This window comes from Atractosteus spatula, chromosome 8 (assembly GCF_055471065.1).
Source record: "Atractosteus spatula isolate fAtrSpa1 chromosome 8, fAtrSpa1.hap1, whole genome shotgun sequence".
NCBI lineage: Eukaryota > Metazoa > Chordata > Actinopteri > Semionotiformes > Lepisosteidae > Atractosteus > Atractosteus spatula.
Window position 1 is genome coordinate 15,570,625 of NC_142713.1, and position 5,942 is coordinate 15,576,566.

A 5,942-nucleotide genomic window follows, 5' to 3' on the forward strand; every position below is an offset into this window, starting at 1 on the left:
AAAAGAGTAAAAAGGATAGTACTCCTGTGTGTTACAATAATAGATTGCATCAGTGCTACAAAGTGTTACCGGTAATAATTCAAATGAATAATTTTTATATGATTTAACTAATTCCAGTCTAAACCAATGTGTCTACAAGATCTTCTTCATTTAAAAATAAAATAGCCCTGTTCATTCTACAATCAGAACAGATATTGCTGCAGCCCACAATATTCCCTACTTTACCAACACAATCACTTCATGTCGCCTTAAACGCTCAAATGAATACTGTTTCTGTCAGGGAGGGCTTTCTCTTGACCCCACCATAGCGGCCAAGATGCAAAACTAAAAGTCCTTTCCTAGTGACAAAACCCAATTAAAAACCCCTACACTAAACAAAGAAAGAAAAGGAGAAGAAAACAAGATAGAAAGAGAAAAAGGTCTACTTCCAAACATTCACCTCAGTGAATGGGACCCACATACTCCCAACATGAATAGCAACATGCATCACTAACAGATCAATGAACTGTTTTTCATATGTAGTGATTGACAATAGAAATCTGGCACTAGTTTCATTGTCATAACCCTGTAAAAAGAGAGCCAGGATGTTCAAAACTTTTTTCTCCATTTTTTGATTGCAGACTTGTGCTATTTTCAAAAGCTCTGTATATGTGGTAAAATTAATTAATGTAAAAACACTCCTAATAACCGTTTAAAATCGTTCCTATTTTCCATTCTGTTATTTTTCACGTGTTAAATCTTTGCACCTATGAACTTGTGGTTGTATATTTTAGAGCAAACAAGATGAAAAGAATGCTTGCATATTAGGTGAAGTATGCATTAATTATCATGTGTTTAAAATGTATTTAACACACATTTTGATAGCTTTACTTTTCACTTATAGATAAATTGTAAAATTGTTTTATACTGATTTTCAATAACTTTTTGTAAAAACAACAGATAATGAAGCAGTGCATAAAATTTGTGCTGTTCTTTCATGGAGGGCGGATGATCCAAGTTAAGTAAACAATAGTATGACTAAGACAACAACCAATATTTACTGCATGCAAGGGATTCGTACCTTGTGACACCTTCAAATCCCCATTGAAATTTAACTAAATTAACATCTTTGCTCCTTATTCCATCATATTTTGAGGATTACACCCCAAGACGTTATATGTTACAATAATTGGACAATCGTGCAGTATTTATAGTCTAAAGAACCTTTGTTTCTTATGTTTTTTAAAATATTTTGTGGCAGAAATAATGCAGTAAACAGTCATGTAACAGCATGACTTGACAAATGTGTTTCATAAAGAAAACTTATGGTGAAAGAAGGTCTAAGAAACCTTCTTTTTACTTGTAAATGTTTTGCAGTGAACATGTATTTATTCATAATTCCTAGCTGATATTTAATAGCTAATATTTTGAAACAAATGTGATTCACATTTGTTTCATTCTAGTTCTCCATTTTAGAAACAAGTATAGCAATTTTCATACTACTTTTAATGTTTATAGGTAGTGCCAAGTACTTTCTAAAATGTCAGAATAGAAATATTGGATAAATTAGTTTTTTTCTGGCTGCACTGAATTTGGGCAAATTAACAGGAGTTCTTTCATAGTCTTTCAAAATTCCAGGTGAGCAACTTGAATATGTTAATGCACTGACAGTAGGATGTGTTGTCTTTCTCCCAACATTTTAATAACAATCAGTCATCACTCTTAGTTGCAACCAGGCATGATTTAGGTGTTCTCTTATCAATCACACACAATGCTATGACAATGACATTTTACCTAGATGGCTTTCATTTTTCAAGGGGAGGTATTTCAACACTGAAAAGTAATTCAAATAACTTTGATAGACAATGTGAATTTTAATTACAATTTTAAATATTTTGTCATCTTACATTGTAACCGAATGTAATAATTATTTTAATATTTTGTTTTAGACCACTGGATTTTTGCAGGAGTGATAGTGTATATGGAATAAACAGTTTTGCCCTACTTAACAAACCTGTTTTTGTAACTTGTATTTGACCTGAGTCAATCTAGTCCATTCCAGAGCACGCCTTAAGCTGCCTCAAGGGGAGTATTGGATATTACAGTAACAGTCATCAATCATGATTAAACAGTGAAAACAAAATCCCTAAGAAAAACAATGTTGTATGTCTAAAGAAGAATCAAACATGTAGTATCCTACCATGTATGTGTACTGTACATGACTGTTCTATTTTGAAACCCTTACTGCAATATTTTACTGATTTCAAGGATGCTTTATAATGCATTGTCTGCCTGCCACAAGGGCTGTGTTGCTGTGTTTTTGAAGTTTATAATTATATGCTGTGTGTTTTCAGCATCTCTTACTTTTTCTGAGTAGTTGTTGCATGTACTATTGTAAATTAGTGATCATGTGTCACATCAAATTTGTCTTTTGATGAAATGACTGAGGATTCCACCTTTTTTCATTGTCCTTGTGAATTAGAATTTCAGTTTTTGTCTGAACTATTAGTGAAACTGCCAGACCATTTTTAATGATGTTATGAAAGAAAGTCTGCTTTTTCACAGTTAAATAATTATCCTATGTCAAATGACAATGTAATCACTCGCAATTTTAATCCATTATTTTAAATTATATTTACATTTACTACACATCTGAAATAAGTTACCAAATTATTAATTTAATACACGAGGCAAGTTTAAAAATCATTCCAAACTCAATTCTAGTATGAGAATATACATTTCCACTTTATGTTAGCGGGCTGTCTCGTATCCAGCTATTGAATTCACTCACTTATTTTGTTTTATGTATGTTTGCGGTGTTAGTTTTCTCAACAAGTATAATTCACGAGGAATGACGGCAGCCGAAAGCTTGGGAGAAATTAGAATCATATATTGAGATGTGGAGATTTGGCGTAACCCGTTTGGCTGAGGGCCAACCTCCCGGCCGCTGGACGGGGAGGATAGGACCCCCAAAAGAACCAAGCGGGACCCCCAGTCACCAGTGCAGAAAAACAAAAACAAAAACCAAATGATTATTAAACTAATTCAGCCGAGGAGAGAAAGTGCCTGCTTGAGGGTACCGGGGTTAGTTTTGATGTATGCATGATAAGCCTTGGAGGACCAACGGCCAAGTTGCTTGATGAGATACTCGGGTATGCCTTGGCGAGCGGCAGAGGACGCGGCCCCTGATCTGAAGGAGTGCCCGGAGAATTGTTCAGGGGGGAATCCGGCGGTTAGAAGGATGTCGTAGAGGTGAGAGAGGAACCAGTTGCGGGTCACGATACGGCCCTTCTCGTTTACGAACAGAGGGTCAGTAGGCAAAGTTCCGGCAGAGGTGCGAAGATGTGCGTAATGGGATAGAGGCTCGTATGGGCTTACGTATGAACAGAGTTTGAATCTCTCAGAGATGAGAGTGCCGGACCCGAGTTGGTCGGTTTTGCTTTTCTTGAGATAGAAGGTCAGTGTATCGGAAGATAAGATGGAGATGTCGGATAAGCAGGGTTGAGAAGAAGGATCGAAGGATGTGGAAGCAGCGGTCATTTCAGAGCATCTTAGGAAGCCGAAGAAGGCTAACAAGAATAAAGATTCAAGAGTGCGGTCGACCCAGGGTGAGTGGTAACCCGACCTGAGAACGTAGATGCAGGATTCGAGGATGTCCGAGGTAAGTGGTGCGCGTTGGTTCGGAAGTGTTTTTTCAAGCCGCTGAAAGCCTTTAAGCAGGAGACTAATTTGAGGGTGGATAAGGGAGGGACAGGTCGTGTCGAAAAGGAGTTTATGAAAGAAGTGGATGCCGCACAGGTATACTTTGGTGGTGGATGCTCGTACCTTGAGTGAGTTTCTACAATAGCAAACGAAGGATGATACGGTGAGAATATCGAAAGAAGGGAATTTTATGTTCGTGGAGAGGTGGAAGGATTGGAAGCCCTTCCAGGCAGTCCAGTAAGAGTTGAGAGTTCGAGGGGCAATCCCTAAGAGGATAGTTTGCTGGGCCAGCTGGACGTAGTGATGGAAAGGATGATTCAGAGGAACGTGAGTTCCGAATAGGGAGGTACTGTGCATGGGTTCGGTCTTGCATCTGGTGCCAAGTTCCTGAATTTCTGAAATTGAAAGCGAGAGAGAGAGTCAGCTATCTCATTAAGGTGACCTGGAATGTGAGCAGCTATGAGGACGAATTGATGTGTGAGAGAAATCCATTTAAGGCAGCGGAGAAATTTCATGATAGATCGGGATGAAGACCTTCCTTTGTTGATTATATGGACTACTGCATAGTTGTCCGAATGGATAAGGACGGATTTTTGTTTCCAATTGTGGCCCCAAAGTGAAGAAAGAGAACGACAATTGGAAATATTTTGAACAAGGCCGATGACTGGTCTGCGAGAGGGATTGAAGAGAATTCAGGAGGCCAAGGGGCCGCAAACCACTGGCCTTTGTAATAGCCTCCGAAACCGACTGAGGGGGCTGCATCTGTGAAAAGCTGGATATCCTCGGCGTCGGAGAGGTCATCGTAGAAGACAGATATGCCATTCCAGTTGGCCAAGAGAAGCTGCCAAAGCCTGAGCTTGGATTTGCAGTCGGCTGAAAGGCTTACGTGGTGGTAAAGAGAGGACACGGAAGAGGCGAGGACGAGAAGGTAGGTGATGAATGACCGTCCATGAGGAATGATACGCAGGGCGTAATTGAGGTGGCCGAGCAGAGAGAGTAGTTCCCTCTTTGTGCAAGATTTGGCGTGAGAATAGGTATAGATATACATCTGGATCCTGTCGATCTTGTCGCGAGGCAGGGAGGCAGAGAAATTGATGGAATTGAGGGTGATCCCGAGGAATTGGATTATATGAGAGGGACCGGTTGTTTTGTCTGTGGCGAGAGGTACCCCTAGTTTCCCAAAAACAGAAATAAGTGTGGAAGAGGCTCTTGTGGGTGGGGCGTGAGGAAAATCTATGGTAAGGAAATCGTCGAGAAGGTGGACGAGAAAAGGAAGCCTATAGTTATTCAAGAGGATCCAGCAGAGAGCTTCGGCTAAGGTATTGAAAATTTTTGGGCTACTCCTGCATCCAAAAGTAAGGAGGACTGCGAAGAAGAACTTGTTCCGCCAATGAACTCCAAAGAGGTGCCAGAAGTCTGGGTCGAGAGGCATAACTTTAAAGGCACTGGAGATGTCGGCCTTAGCGAGCCAGGCGCCCGGACCTGCGATTTTGATGAGAGAAATGGCATGGTCGATTGTGGCATAGTGCAGGGAGAAGTCTGAACTGGGAATAAGGCTATTGAGACTTGGCACGCGGGAGTTATGGGGGGCTGACAAGTCGATTATAAGGCATTTTTTACCGGAATACTTACGGACCGCTATACCGATGGGATTGATGCGGTATGCAGGGAATGGGAGAGAGTCAAGTGGGCCGATCATGAAACCGTTCTCGACTTCAGATGCAAACAAGGAATCAACGGACTAGGTATTGGCGGTGGCAGATTGCAAATTTTTGCAAAAGACGGGGGAAGAAGGAAGTGTGCACAGGCCTGGTGAGAATCAGAAGGCAAGGCCGTCGAGTAAGATGTGGGTGGAAGAGGGGTCGGGGTGACGGAGCAGTTCGGAAGCAAGAGCGGGGATATCGATTGGGGTAGACAGAAAAGGCAGTAGTCATTTGGGAACGCTGAAGGTGGAGCGAGCGTGGAAAGGCCAGCGGGGGCAGGCAGAGCAAGCGTGAGCTTCGCCGCAGAAGTTGCAAATGTGGAGGAAGCGACTAAGGGAAGAGGTGCATGTCGAGGAATTGAAGTTGTTGCAAATTTGTTGACCTCTGATCATCACGATGGGGCGACCGCGAACGTCTCCGGACCGGGAAGGTTTGAAGAAGACCTGGCGGAAGAATTGTATTTGGGCAAAGATTTGATGAATGTGTCCAAGTGGAACAGAAGTCGCAGGAAAGAGCTCTGATGCCAGCGAAAGTGCGGCAGTAAAGCTCAATGTCGAG

At 41.4% G+C, this 5,942-nt stretch overlaps 1 pseudogene; it reads right to left on the reverse strand.

Annotated features, from left to right (window-relative positions):
- Positions 1-3,998: 3,998 nt before the first annotated feature.
- Positions 3,999-5,380, reverse strand: LOC148829204 (uncharacterized; annotated as a pseudogene).
- Positions 5,381-5,942: the final 562 nt, after the last annotated feature.